We start from the raw sequence: 16,423 nt of genomic DNA on the forward strand, positions 1-16,423 counted from the left end.
GCTAATGTGGCCCAACGAGGACAAAATTGCTGCGCCAGATTTGCAAAGTGGACTTTGTAACCCTTTGCGCCACATTATGCCTGCGTCAGGCATAATGTATGCAAGGGGGGCGTTCCCCCATTAGGGGAGCTGAGAAATGGTGCAAAGAAATGTAAAAGATTTCTTTGCACCATTTTTTGCATTTTTTTTAACACCTGCTCAGGATCATTATCTATAATGGGTCTCAATGTGCTTTGTAGGATTAGCGTCAACCTTTTTTACGCTAACCCTGCAAAGCGCCAAACTAGCGTAAAAAAGTAACACATGTTACTGCGCGGAGGAAGGCCCCTTGCAAATGTTCACTGATTACCATTTTATTGCTTATTGCTATATTTGGGTGCTTAACTGGCATTAACCAGGTGCATCCTATGACTAGAAAGTCTTACTGAGTATAAAAAGACAAAATAATTAATTAATACTATCACCAAATGCGCCACATTATGCCACATAATTTGCCTTCTCTTTCCACATAATTTAGTGAACACTGCTGCATAATTTGACCCTCCCTGATGCATAATTCCCTGATAGTAGTGCATACATTGCTTTCTCATGGTTCTCATCTGACTTTGTCCTCACAGTTCTACTTCTATGAGGAGAGAGACCTCAACTATTTCAGAGGCAGTATATAGTCAAGATCACAGCTGGTAGGAAGTGGGTGGGACAATAAAAGGGTTGGTGACGAGGAACAGAAGGCCTTAGAAAAATAAGCGAAGGATCACTGCCTCAGACATCTTCCCTATCACAAGCCTTACTTTTACAAGGCCATTAGGAACCTGAATTAGCTGGCTTTAGTTAAACCAAATCCACCTTGCAAGTCTAAGGCCTGATAACGACCTTGACAGATGGTATCACTCCGTCCCAAAGGATATCTTGCCCGCCGCATTACAAGTTCCATTATATCCTGTGGAACGTATTTACAAGTTCCATTATATCCTGTGGGACCTGTAATACGGCGGACGGGATCTCTGTCACGTTAGTCCCCTCCGCCAAAGTCGTAATCAGGCCCTAAGTGTTCAACGCCAACACCAGCACCTGCCGAGGGTACTACATCAACAGACGCACCGCCATGGAGCCAACCCCACCACCAACCACAACCGGGAAAGATTTTATGACAGTGGCATCTTCCTAGACTGTCTGTAAAATGTCCGGCCCTTGGTGAAAAACAGTATGCACCAATTAACAGCCCTACCGTAGTAGTGTGCAGTGCTTAATTTGTGAAAGAATAAGTGCAGGGGCCCAACGTTTTGCTTAGAGGCCCGTGGCCAGTGCTATTGAAAGTCGCTGTGCAGTATACCAAGTCTGCAAAGCCTTGATTCCTCCTCAGATCTCTTTACTCCACCGCCAGACACTGTTTGCCTCTGTTCCTCACTCTTACAGGTTCTTTTTCATTCCTGCCTTCTCCCTTTGTTTCTGTTTTTCCATCTTTCTTTCCCCTTGAGCTTTTTTTCCTCTTTTGCTCTGGATCAAAGCTTTTTGAGGAAAAATAAGTGATGGTGCTTGTCAGTGGGCCCCACCTGCAACCACTGACAAATGAAAAAAACTAACAGTGTAATATTGCAACAGCAGAGCTCTGATTCTTCAGGGCCAATAAGTGAATCCCCTGAGTGCCGTAGAGACTATGGGCCCTACACACAAACTGTATTGTGTAGTACATGTAGTAGTACTCTAAAATACTACAAAATGCTATTCACATACCTACCTGCGGATGTCTACGCCTCCACCTCTCCTATTTTTTATATGTGGAGATCAACACCCCAACTGCAGAGAACTACGCACACGTATGCCTACATTTTAGTAGTAAATATGGGCGGGACAGATGGGTGTGGCTCAAAAATGGGAATGGGTTCTGGCCTGAATAAGCAGGGACTAAGGGAGGCCTAGAGAGGGCTAGAGATGGCCTTTGGGAGGGACACGCACCCTCCCACAGAAGAGTAAGCCCATTCCTATACTACAAACTGGTGTTCCAGTATGCCAATGTGAATTGGTAAATTTAGTCACTAGCCTGTTAGTGACAAATTTTAAAGTAAAGAGAGAGCATAAACACTGAGGTTCTGGTTAGCAGAGCCTCAGTGAGACAGTTAGGCATCACACAGGGAACACATATAGGCCACAAACTGATAAGCACTGGGGCCCTGGCTAGCAGGACCCCAGTGACGCATATCAAACACACTGACAACATAGGGTTTTCACTATGAGCACTGGGGCCCTGGCTAGCAGGATCCCAGTGAGACAGTAAAAACACCCTTACATACACTCACAAACAGGCCAAAAGTGGGGGTAACAAGGGTAGAAAGAGGCTACCTTCCTACACTGGCCCTCTCACACAACCACTGGTCCTCTCTCACACTACCCCTCGTCCTCTCACACATGCCCTGGTTCTCTCACACAAAACCTGGTCCTCTCACACATGCCCTGCTCCTCTCGCACGAGCCCCTGTCCTCTCACGCATGTCCTTGCTCTCTCACACGAGCCCTGGTCCTTTCAGACATGTCCTGCGCCTCTCACACATGCCTTGATCCTCTCACACACGTTCTGGTCCTCTCACACATGCCCTGATCCCGTCACACACATTCTGGTCCTCTCATACAAGCCTTGGTCCTCTCTCACACCACCCCTGGTCGTCTCACACATGCTGTGGTGCCCTGACCCATTCTCACACATGCCATTGTCCTCTCACACATGCTTGGTCTTCCCATACACGCCCTTGCTCTCTCACCCAAGCCCTGGTCCTCTCACACATGCCCTGGCCCTCTCACACATGGGTGGTGGCACTCCCCCTCTTCATGGCACCCCAGGCTCCTCATTGGACTGCTTGAAGACTGCCTTGACAGAGGGCACTAACCACGAAGCACAGATACAATGAATGGGTCCAGTCTGGACGAAGGACCCAGGGCACAAAGATAGCAGGAAGGGTGACGAGATTTTGAACCTCTAACACCGGGACACGGCAAACATAAAAGTAGTACTAAAGGCTTTAGTCGTACTTCTAGGCACTTATAGTTAGGTCAGCATTTCCATTTGGTTTGCTGATATCTTTGGTGCCCTTTGATGAATATTCACAAAACTTTCCACAAAAAAGGTTCAATCGCCTCAACTCCTTCCTTGAAAGTTTCGGGGTGAAGCAGGGTCACCAAACACAAAATCCCCATGCATTTTCTATAGGTTTTGTTAGGCAGTGCTACCGCCAAAACAGCTGAATGGATCACATCAGATTTTGCAGGAAGCTAGATCTTGGCACAGAAAGTGTGCTTTTTGTAATTTTGTGTAAATCCGTTCAGTAGTCGTTGAGATATTAAGGCCCTGAATTATATTTTTGGAAGCAAACCTTCATTAGCGCAGGTTTGCGTCAAAAAGCTTACCGCCGGCTATCACCATTCCTGGACGCCAGCCAGGCGTCATATTTAAGTAATGGCACTAGCCGGCAGTAAGGCCCGATTAGCGTCAAAATAAATGATGCTAACCGGGTGGGGGAGGCGTAGGGGAAACAGGAGGTTGTGCGTCAAAGAATGGCACTAGTCAGTTTAGAGTCAGAAAATGACTCTAACCTGACTAGCATCATTTTTTGACGCACAACACCCATGGACATGACTCATGCCCCCCTACAAAATGGCCATGCCCAGAGGACTTATGTCCCCTGGGCATGGCCATTGGGCACAGTGCCATGTAGGGGGGCCTAAGTTAGGCCCCACTATGGCACTTTAAAAAAAAAAAAAAATACTTACTTGGACTTACCTGGGATGGGTCCCCATCCTTAGGTGTCCTCCAGGTGAGGGTGGGGCACCTGCCGGCTGCTTCCATGGTCTCTGACCATGTAAATGAGCCCACAGGTCCATTAACGTCTGCCCTGACCCAGGCGTTAAATAATGGCGCTAAGCAAGCTTAGCCCATTATTTAAGGACCTCCTCCTCCCGTGCGGGATTTTTGCACTAGGGCCTTTGAGTCATTTTTTGCCCAGGAACGCCTACCTTGCATCTCATTGACGCAAGGTAGGTTTTCACAGTAAAAAAATGACGTTAACTACAATATTTTGACGCTAGACGCGTCTAGCGTCAAAATATAAATATGGAGTTAAGTTTGCGCTGGATTTGCGTAAAAAAAATTATGCAAATGCAGTGCAAACAGAGTATAAATATGCCCCTAAGTCTCAAAAATATTTTAATATCTGGAGAGTTTGGTTTGAGGGCCTCTTGCAAGAGTCCCTCAAACCCATTAAAAAATTTGAGTGTTCTGATTGGCTCAGGAGGTTGTGCAGCCAACCCTACTGCATGCACGGCTGTAGGGTTGGCTGCTTTTTTCCCCTTGGGCCAATCCGTACCATGGAAGACACAATCCTGCGGCAGCGAGCTCTCTGACTGGCTGCCTGCAAAATGAAGAATAATGTTGCAGGCAGCCATTACAGGACTCGGGGACTTAGATCCTGATTTTGATAGAGTTTGGCGGATGGGTTACTCAATCACAAACATGATGAATATCCCATCTGCCGTTTTACGATTCCCATAGGATATAAGGGAATCGTAATACGGCGGATGGGATATCTGTCACATTTGTGATGGAGTAATCCCATCCGCCAATCTCTAAATCAGGCTCTCAGCCCCTATCCTGAGTTTTATTTGAAAAAAATCTATAAGGGGGCAGAGTAGGTATACCCCGTCTCCCTAGCATTTGTGGGAGGTCTGTGAGGGAAATCTTTATTAAAAACAAAAAATTTAAATAAAAAACAATCCTGTGGAAGCCCACCGTAGCTCTGTGGGATTGCTGCTTTTTAACAAAAATGCCTGCTGGTGTTTCAAATTTTAATAATTGGATTCCTGGGGATATTTGGGGAGGTCATTGCGAGTGAGACCCCTCGAGCCAGTCCCTCCCCTGGAAAAGCCACCCCCCCAGATAATTTACAAATAAAGGGGAAAGGGCATGCGCCTCCTCTCATAACTATTGGGCCACCAACCCCCGGTGGCCAAAGCATTTAAAGAATGGGGTGGGATGCGCCCCCTTCCCGAGCCTCTTTTGTGCCTCATGGACTGATTCCCCAGTGCCCAAATACATGCACCCTCCCCCATGCCGATATCGGCCCCCATCCTCCGGGGCATGAAAATCTACAGTGTCCCAGGGAGCCCCTCCCGGGACACTGTGGTACCCTGCCCAGAAGATTGCGGGCATACCCTGCCCACACTCTCCCGCACAGGGAACTTCACTTCTAGGTGGGAGCAAAGAGAAAGTGCTTGCTCCCTCCCACACGCGGTATAGTGCTGGCTGGGGAGACGGCTGGGTGTCCGAGGTGCCCTGGCGCTCTGCCTGCAACTCCCAATGTACTGCTTTGTGGGGGCCACAGGTAAGCCCCAGGGCCCCATGAGAGGCCCTGGAGAAAGTGTTGGGGAGGAGTGTCCCGGATAAAAAAACAACATCCACAGTAAATAATTTTTTTTTATAAAAAAAGTGAATAACAAATTAGCTGCATGAGCTGTTCATTTATTATTTACTGCTCCTTTGAAGAAGCGTCCCCATAATGCCCTACAAGTAGAATAGGGAGTGGCGCCACCAAGCCTTTTTTTATTGTTGCTGTGGGCAGCAGGGAGTCCAACTGCTCCCCAAAGCCATTAAGAAAACACAAAACAATAGGTCTCCCGGGTCATTAAATCCATGACCCCAGGAGAACGTATCATATTTTTAAAGCATTCCTAGCTGGAGTGTTATGCTCCTCAGCTAGAGTTCAAGGCCCTCTAGTGGTTGTTTTTATGATTGCATTTTCTGGATCAAAAAATATTAACCTCTTCCTCCCTGGTGCGGGTCACGACCAGTGACCGACACCAGGGAGGGGGTTAATAAATCCTCGGGTGCGTTGCACCCGAGGATTTATTTATTTATTTTGTTATCCCTGGGAGACACGGAAGCTCTTCCGTGTCTCCCCCGCCCCCCACCCGCCCCTTTGTGACTGACGTTACAGCTGTGCTGCGATCGGAGCCAGGAAACACTTTCAAGAAGGCCTTGTAAGAAAGGGGAGACTCTCCCCTTTCTTACGAGGCCTTCCCAAACGTGGGGAAGGCCGTTTGTGGCCGGAGAGTCTCCCTTTTCTTACGAGGCCTTCCTGAAAGTGTTTCCTGGCCCCCGATCGCAGCTGTGCTGCGATCGGCGGCCAGGAAACACTTTTCAGGTTTCCTGCCCCCCGACCGCAGCTGTGCTGCGATCGGGGACCAGGAAACAGTTTCAGGAAGGCCTCGTAAGAAAGGGGAGAGTCTCCCCTTTCTTACGAGGCCTTCTGAAAGTGTTTCCTGGCCCCCGATCGCAGCTGTGCTGCGATCGGGGGCCAGGAAACACCACTAGACACCAGGGATTTCACTTGGTGGGGTCGGCCCCCCTCGGAAAACGGGCTGCCCCCCCCGGTGCATATATATATATTTTTTAAATGGTAGGTGCCCCTGATCGCGCCCCCCCAGGGGTTACATTATTTTTTTTCAAAAAAAAAAAAAATGGACAGGGGGTCGCCTGTGGGCAGGGCGACCCCCCTGTGGGGGCAATATTTTTTTTAGTTTTTGTAGGGTTTCCCTGGGGAAACCATACAACAACTAAAAAATATATATATATATATATATATATATATATATATATATATATATATATATCATTCCACAAAAGCTGCTAGTGTTACCGAACACTTTCAGATGGGTGCCTCCTTCGTGCAAGCAGCAAGCACGTGAAATACAGACATCAAACAGGCTCCACTTCAGAGCCTCCCGGAGCACTCTTGGAATTTACAGCCACATTAATTTCATCTCCCCAGCATGACGCGTTTCGGCAACCTGCCTTTCTCAAATGCCAGTAGTGAAAAGGACATTTAAACACAGGTGCTTAAATACGTTTTTTTCATTGCTCTTTAATCATGGTACTTGTAAGTGAAAAAGGACTTGCGTTCCCCATTGAAAATCTAGCTAAGAGCGCCGCCATCATGTTATGTCTTAGAAGTTGTTTACATAGTCCCAGTCATGATTTTACTCCAGTGGATTATAATACCAAAGTGGTTTCTGGGCACATTCCTTCAACTTTTATATCCGGTGCACTCTCAGTTTAAACACTGTTGTTAAATATCGTGTCTTTCAAAGCATGTCAATGTCCCTTCATAAATAAATGTGCTATGCCTTTTCATCAAGCCGTATTTTTGCCCATAATTTTACTCCATGCTTGAAAGCGTTTGTTAAGTAACTTACGCTAATCGCGTAAGTTAAACAACTTCTAAGACATAACATGATGGCGGCGCTCTTAGCTAGATTTTCAATGGGGAACGCAAGTCCTTTTTCACTTACAAGTACCATGATTAAAGAGCAATGAAAAAAACGTATTTAAGCACCTGTGTTTAAATGTCCTTTTCACTACTGGCATTTGAGAAAGGCAGGTTGCCGAAACGCGTCATGCTGGGGAGATGAAATTAATGTGGCTGTAAATTCCAAGAGTGCTCCGGGAGGCTCTGAAGTGGAGCCTGTTTGATGTCTATATATATATATATATATAGATAGATATATCTATGTAGATATATCTATGTACATGGATATATCTATAGATAGATCTATAGATATATATAGATATATGTATATATATATATATATATATAGAGTGATCTATCTATAGATATATCTATGTAGATATATATATATATATATATAGAGATATATCTCTCTCTCTATATATATATATATATATATATATATATCACTTTTGTCAATATGTGTGTGGTTTCCCTGGGGGCTGCGATCGGCCCCCAGGAAAACCAGACCCACATATAAAAGTGATATATATAGAGATTTGCCACCAGTTGTCTTTCAGTTGCAGCTTGCGTCTTCGAAGCAATGCACATACTGCAACTGACGCTTTTCAACTGTAGCTTTTAGGCAGCAATAAAAAAGTCAAGTAAGTATTGTGATTATGTTTCTGCTACAAAAGGATCAGACTTTTGTCTAGTGGCAGTTTTAGTGCCATAAAGAAGCGCAGAAGGTTTATATGCCTACTGCAAAGAGCAAATCTGTATTTTATGTCAATAGCTGAGTACATTAGTAAAGTCAGCCATTACCTGTGCTATAATATAATGAAATGTATGTGCGGGGGGGGGCGTCTATGGAGAGATGAAGGGCACTTTTGCTGGGTGGTAATGAGGGAATCCAAGGAGGAGGGAGTGAGAGCACCAATAATGATTGTTGGACTGGGCGCAGGAGGTGCTAAAGACTGTGACGAATGGTATGTGACAAGGTGTTTTTTGAGTGTCTTGAAAGAACGTGCTGATTGAGGGAAGAAGCGCAGGTAAAGTGGCCTCTACTGTTGCACGTATCTCACACACACCATTGATTTTGTGACTGTCTACGTAGGCTAGTGTTTTAGAGCAACAGTTTAGCCAATACCAGAGATGGCATCTTGATGGATGACTGCTGCTGTCACTCGTGTTATAGAGGACAGCTCTGACATAGGATCAGAGACTGAGACATCAGATACTGAGACAGCATCTGAGGGATAGGACAATGGCGCAGACTCTGGGAGTGATTTTTCAGTCGGAGGAGTCCCATTCGATAACTCCTCTTCCAGTACATTATGAGGGAGGTGATGAGGACAGTCCTGCTGTCCCTTCGCAAGCACAGTCTGTGCAACAGGGTAATAGTGGGTTAGCCCAACCCAGAGAGCAGGTGAATGCGGCGGCAAGTGGAGAGAGAGAGAGAGTGCTCTCTTGGGAGCTCCCCAATTTAGTTCAGTCCCAAATTCCACCGCCCAAATCGTATTGTGGAGACATCAAAATTATCTATTGCAAAACAAACTGGTTTTGTAAGGCAGGCACCTGTGTTTTTGGTCCTGGGTTCGGCGGCCATATAGAGAAACACACTAAACCCAAACATTTCTGGAAACTAGACATTCGGGGGAGTCCACAGAGGTGTGACTTGTGTGGATTCCCCAAAGTTTTCTTACCCAGAATACCCTGCAAAGCTGAAATGTTGAATAAAAACTCTATTTTTCTCGCATTTCTGTCACACAAACTACAGGAATATGTTGGGATCCACAAAATTCCTACCACCCAGTGATTCCTCACCTGTCCTGATAAAAACACTACCCCACCTGAGTGCCTACACCTAGTGCCTGTGTCAGGAATGGATCACCCCAGGGTCAACAGCTGCCTCATGTAAGGACCAACATTGACCGTTGTGTGATCTATTCCTGTCGCGGGCACCAGGCCTACCCACACAAGTGAGGTACCATTTTTATCGGGAGACTTGGGGGAATGCTGGGTGGAAGGAAATTTGTGGCTCCTCTCAGATTCCAGAACTTTCTGTCACCGAAATGAGAGGAAAAAGTGTTTTTTTGGCCAAATTTTGATGTTTGCAAAGGATTCTGGGTAACAGAACCTGGTCTAAGCCCCACAAGTCACCCCATCTTGGATTTCTCTGGGTTTCTAGTTTTCAAAAGTGTGCTGGTTTGCTAGGTTTCCCCAGGTGCCGGCTGAGCTAGAGGCCAAAATCCACAGGTAGGCACTGTTTTCTATGAAAAAATGTGATGTGTCCACGTTGTGTTTTGGGGCATTCCCTGTCGCAGGCGCTAGGCCTACCCACACAAGTGAGGTATCATTTTTATCGGGAGACTTGGAAGAACGCTGGGTGGAAGGAAATTTGTGGCTCCTCTCAGATTCCAGAACTTTCTGTCACCGAAATGTGAGGAAAACGTGTTTTTAGCCACATTTTGAGGTTTGCAAAGGATTCTGGGTAACAGAACCTGGTCAGAGCCCCACAAGTCCCCCCATCTTGGATTCCCCTAGGTCTCTAGTTTTCAAAAAAGCACAGGTTTGGTAGGTTTCCCTATGTGCCGGCTGAGCTAGAGGCCAAAATCTACAGGTAGGCACTTTGCAAAAAACAGCTCTGTTTTCTGTCAAAAAATGGGATGTTTCCACGTTGTGTTTTGGGGCATTTCCTGTCGCGGGCGCAAGGCCTACCCACACAAGTGAGGTACCATTTTTATCGGGAGACTTGGGGGAACGCTGCATGGAAGGAAATTTGTGGCTCCTCTCAGATTCCAGAACTTTCTGTCACCGAAATGTGAGGAAAATGTGTTTTTAGCCACATTTTGAGGTTTGCAAAGGATTCTGGGTAACAGAACCTGGTCAGAGCCCCACAAGTCCCCCCATCTTGGATTCCCCTAGGTCTCTAGTTTTAAAAAAAGCACAGGTTTGATAGGTTTCCCTATGTGCCGGCTGAGCTAGAGGCCAAAATCTACAGGTAGGCACTTTGCAAAAAACAGCTCTGTTTTCTGTCAAAAAATGGGTTGTGTCCACGTTGTGATTTGGGGCATTTCCTGTCGCAGGCGCAAGGCCTACCCACACAAGTGAGGTATCATTTTTATTGGGAGACTTGGGGGAACGCTGGGTGGAAGGAAATTTGTGGCTCCTCTCAGATTCCAGAACTTTCTGTCACCGAAATGTGAGGAAAACGTGTTTTTAGCCACATTTTGAGGTTTGCAAAGGATTCTGGATAACAGAACCTGGTCAGAGCCCCACAAGTCCCCCCATCTTGGATTCCCCTAGGTCTCTAGATTTAAAAAATGCACGGGGTTGGTAGGTTTCCCTAGGTGCCGGCTGAGCTAGAGGCCAAAATCTACAGGTAGGCACTTTGCAAAAAACAGCTGTTTTCTGTCAAAAAATGGGATGTTTCCATGTTGTGTTTTGGGGCATTTCCTGTCACGGGCGTAAGGCCTACCCACACAAGTGAGGTACCATTTTTATCGGGAGACTTGGGGGAACGCTGCATGGAAGGAAATTTGTGGCTCCTCTTAGATTCCAGAACTTTCTGTCACCGAAATGTGAGGGAAATGTGTTTTTTAACCACATTTTGAAGTTTGCATAGGATTCTGGGTAACAGAACCTGGTCAGAGCCCCACAAGTCACCCCAACTTGGATTCCCCTAGGTCTCTAGTTTTCATAAATGCACAGGTTTGGTAGGTTGCCCTATGTGCCGGCTGAGCTAGAGGCCAAAATCTACAGGTAGGCACTTTGCAAAAAACCGCTCTGTTTTCGGTAAAAAAATGGGATGTGTCCATGTTGTGTTTTGGGGCATTTCCTGTCACGGGCGCTAGGCCTACCCACACAAGTGAGGTATAATTTTTATCGGGAGACTTGGGGGAACATAGAATAGCAAAACAAGTGTTATTGCCCCTTATCTTTCTCTACATTTTTTCCTTCCAAATATAAGAGAGTGTGTAAAAAAGACGTCTATTTGAGAAATGCCCTGCAATTCACATGCTAGTATGGGCACCCCGGAATTCAGAGATGTGCAAATAACCACTGCTCCTCAAAACCTTATCTTGAGCCCATTTTGGAAATGCAAAGGTTTTCTTGATACCTATTTTTCACTCTTCATATTTCAGCAAATGAATTGCTGTATACCCAGTATAGAATGAAAACCAACTGTAGGGTGCAGCTCATTTATTGGCTCTGGGTACCTAGGGTTCTTGATGAACCTACAAGCCCTTTATATCCCCGCAACCAGAAGAGTCCAGCAGACATTACGGTATATTGCTTTACAAAATCTGACATCGCAGGAAAAAGTTACAGAGTAAAACATTAAGAAAAATGGCTGTTGTTTTCAGCTCAATTTCAATTTTTTTTTTATTTCAGCTGTTATTTTCTGTAGGAAAACCTTGTAGGATCTACACAAATGACCCCTTGCTGAATTCAGAATTTTGTCTAATTTTCAGAAATGTTTAGCTTTCCGGGATCCAGCATTGGTTTCACACCCATTCCTGTCACTAACTGGAAGGAGGCTGAAAGCACCAAAAATAGTAAAAATGGGGTATGTCCCAGTAAAATGCCAAATTTGTGTTGCAAAATGTGGTTTTCTGATTCAAGTCTGCCCGTTCCTGAAAGGTGGGAAGATGGTGATTTTAGCACCAGAAACCCTTTGTTGATGCCATTTTCAGGGAAAAAACCACAAGCCCTCTTCGGCAGCCCTGTTTTCCCATTTTTTGGGAAAAAACAAAATTTTCACTGTATTTTGGCTAATTTCTTGGTCTCCTCAAGAGGAAACCACGAACTCTGGGTACCATTAAAATCCCTAGGATGTTGGAAAAAAAGGACGCAAATTTGGCATGGATAGCTTGTGTGAACAAAAAGTTATGAATGCCTAAGCGCAAACTACCCCAAATAGCCAAAAAAGGGCTCAGCACTGGGGGGGAGGGGAAACGGCCCAGCAGCTAAGGGGTTAAAGACTCAAAGAAACATGTTTATTTTATTTATTTTGAATACACCTCTGACTATTTATGTTGACATTTATCACCCACAGAATGTAATAATAATAAGCTATGTAAAAGGAAAGAGTCACAGACGTGTTTATTATTAAAACTTTATTAAACATTTTTATAGAAATCAATATTAATAAACATTGCATTGTGAAAATTACTGAAATACACACTTAACATTCAAAAATATTGATGTTTTTTGGAGAAAGATTATAGATCTGCTTTATACATAGTGGTTTGCTCATCTCTTGATAAACCCAATATGGTCACTTTTTATATTTTGGTGTTGCAGAAGGCCATGGATGCTGTAGTGCTGGCTGCTTAGAGACTCCCCGCAGAGCACAGAAAAAGGCTCCTAGGGGGGTGGGGGTGGGGTTCGCTGCCTACAAGGAAGGAACAGCAGGGCATGGCCACAGGCCAGGTCCTGTAGCCAATTCCACACCGTGCATGGCCAAAGGGGTTGCCTGTCTACAGGGGACTGGATGCAAGGCAGGCGGGTGGTTGACTTTACGTATGGTATTAAGATATGACTTTACATTAAAAACGCCTTAGAAATTCACTAAAAAAAAAACCAAAGGTTAAGGTGACATGAAAGGTGAACATTTTTGTGACAACATAATGTTTTAAACTCAAGAAACTACTGAAATTAACCAGCTATAGTTATCGTTAGTAACTATAACTCCTGCCCTCTGGTCTCAGAATGATGTGTGAACCACTTGAAGCCAAGCCCTCTCTTTGCTCCATCACTTGTTTCTCTTTAAATGACACAACAGGGTGTGACTCATAATAGTAATGGGAAGGGTGATTTGAGGAAGATGTATACTGTAAAGTTGCAAGTCACTCATACACTATGTCAGTGAGGAGGCCATTGTATGTCTTGAGTTTAATAACCTCCTGTTCAACCAATCACTGCAAACTTTCCCCGTGGCACTCTCTGACCCTCCACCTCATCTTGTTACCTCTCCTGCTGCTGTCAAAGCACACATGTCCCATTCCATCATTTTTGGATAGCCTTGACTATTCTCAAACAATTGTCCCCTCCCTTCTGAAAAAGAAGGGGAACACTTTACTATTCACAACCACAACACTCTTCAAGGCATATCCACAGTCACTCAGTTTTCCTGAACACAAGTGTGGTCATCACACACTGATGCTTGTGAGAGTGTCGCTCAGTCATAGGTGATTTCTAGACTGCTCAGTGATTGACTGCTCTACCTTTTCATTGATGTCTCCCCTTCAGCCCTTCTTCACTCCAAAGTGATCTGGACATTTGATCATCTCGTCCCTACTCTCTTGGAGCTAAACTTGTCACCTCTGCACATTTTTTTCCCAGTTGTGCAGCATGTCTTTAAAGTCGCTCTTCGCGAGCCAATCACAGTATGTGTTGACCACAGAGAAACCGTCGGGTGGCCATGGACTCACAAATTGTTGGGAGATTCTGTTACTACAAATGCCTAAACTTCACAGTGCCAGGCCCTCAGGTTAAGCCTTCTTTTAGAAGGCTCCTCATCTTTGAAACAAGGTAGTTGGCAAACCTTTTCCAATCTTGTTTTTCTGAAACTCCTAATAAAAGTTTTTTTAGCCACCTTTTAATGTTGTCGATTTTTCTACTTTCCTACAGATTAGCACTCTGTGCTTCTTACTGATTACAGTATTTGTTGCTATTACTTTCCCTGGTTGTTTATTTCAATTATAGTTTTCTGGTTATGTTGTTTTGAAAATTGTAATTCATTTGTTTAATCATTTCCCATTTTAAAATTATTTTGTGCTGATTAGAAACAATTTGTCTGCACAATCTTCAATTTCTCTTCTGGATTAGGTTTTGCTCTTTATAAACTTCTGAATCCAGTATAAAGTACATGAATAGAAGATCTAGATCCTCATTCACTGTTGCTCCTCGCCAAGTCCTTTAGTTCTATCAAACTGCTCTCTTCTATTATTAGATGAGTATAAATTCTTGGTCAATGTTTTTCTTTGCCTAGTTTCTCCTTCAGAAGTGTAGGTATTCTTTGGTAAAAAACTTTCCTGAGAAATGCTGATTCCATTCCATAGCGCCTGCGGCACTAACTAGTGTACAGGTCATAGTGGAAGGCGCTTTAAATTTCAGCTGCATCCATAGGGTTGCATTTTGGGCGTCCATCGAATTGGCCCAGGGTAGAGTTAACAGAACTCCACGCATTTAAATTGCATTAGGCAGACAGGCCTCTTGGGGGCAGAATAGCAATGGGTGACAATGATTAGTTGTTCAATAGGGCAGAGGGCTGCCTGAAGGAGGAGTCTGGATTCTCTTCTTCACGTTAACTAAACTCCAGACTGGTGTAGGGCACGTGTGTTTTAAACTAGGGGTGGGCAAAAAATTCTGCTCTGCCGACAAAGTTCACAAAGTTATGGGTACTCTGTGTTACGCATTTAGGGCCTGATTACAACTTTGGAGGAGGTGTTAATCCGTCCCAAAATTGACGGTAAAGCGACAGATATACCACCAGCCGTATTACGAGTCCATTATATCCTATGGAACTTGTAATACGGCTGGTGGTATATCCGTCACATTTGGGACGGATTAACACCTCCTCCAAAGTTGTAATCAGGCCCTTAGTGCGGAGTTCCGGCCAAATTTCGCACTCTGCCACATGGTGGATTTTTTTCTCACATGCAGCTCACCAATGGTAAGTTGACGGCCCCTAGCACGATTTTCTGGTGCCAGTCACAACTGATCGTGTTGGAAAAGCTGCCACTTGTAGAAAATCTACCCAAGCTGCATCAAAACCAATTCAAGCAGCAGCATGCTCTGACACACCGCATTGTGCCGTTTGTGCTGATTTCTCAGCAAGGAAATATCTCCTGCCACTGAAAATCAGCACGTGCAGCATGATGTATCAACTGTGTCCCACTCGCGGAACTCCGTTGAAGCTTGCTTAGTTTTTATGTAACTCTGCAGAATTCCGTGGAGTGAAACTTTGTGGGTTCCGCCCACCCCTATTGTAAACAATACAACTAGTTTGGAAAGAAATCAGAAGAGGTTATGGAGGCGAGGCTGACTTGCTTGGAGAGATGCAGTTGGACGCAGTGCATTCACAGTAAATACTTTTGCTGCTGTTTTCTGCAAAATTGTGTTAGAAACCTTTCCTTCCTTAACCATATATTGTTGTGTTTATGTGAAAGCACAGAAACCAGCCCTTCATTTGAGGGTCTTAAAAATGAGTGCTTCTCGTCTCTGTTTTTAGAATGTGCTAGGAATATGTAAGCCGTCAACACACAGTGTGAACATGTCAAGCTCTAATGAGTCTTTATCACAGTGGCTTTCCATTGTGCCTCAGTCGCTGGTGGTTTTAGTTCCCAAGTACCTTTACAGGTATTTTTTTTCTTTTTCTTCATCTATGGACTACTCCTAAGTATTTCTAGTATTATCAACAAGCAGCGTGTGTGGAGAGTCCAGCAAGATTAAGCTTAATATGTATGTGCCTCTGTATCTCCTCGAAGCCAGGTTTCCTTTCCAGTCTAGTACTCATAATACCTGGCACCTCCTTAGTCAAAGATAAGAGCAGCATGTATCAATTTGTATGGAGAGAGAGTGATGTTAAAAGCCCCTGCCGTGGGAAATTATACCAGGAACCAACAACACTCACTGTACGCAAGGGTAGGAGCCAAGCCCGCTGAAGCAGGAGGAGCCTGACAAAGGACCACCGCCCCCTGGCTGACCATCCTCCTGCAAGACCTAGCCGTGTCAGAGGGCCTGTTGCCACCGGTGAAGCTGTTGGCCTACGTTGGACTGCACCTTCTGCTACGCCAAGTAAACAACTCTGAAGAGTAGGAGTATCTGAGTACCATAGGACGCATAATTTTCAGGAAGGTAGGATAGTCAATGGCTTGTGTGACACCCGGCAAGGCTTGGCTTCTACCAGTAGCCCTTTGAATTAAAGAACTTTTGGTTTTTATATTGTCCACGGTAAATGTGAACCCACAAGACCCAAAGTGCAGCAAGCTATTGGTAAAAAGCGACAACCACCTGTCGCTGGATTTTGATGCATTCACACATGCAATGAGGCCCTTGGCAACTATGCTTGCTTTTTGAAAGAGTGAGAAATATGTTCAACTGCATTAATTATATTAATGTGCGTTAGAGAGGCAGACATCC

Source organism: Pleurodeles waltl, chromosome 2_1 (genome assembly GCF_031143425.1).
Source record: "Pleurodeles waltl isolate 20211129_DDA chromosome 2_1, aPleWal1.hap1.20221129, whole genome shotgun sequence".
NCBI classification, from domain to species: domain Eukaryota; kingdom Metazoa; phylum Chordata; class Amphibia; order Caudata; family Salamandridae; genus Pleurodeles; species Pleurodeles waltl.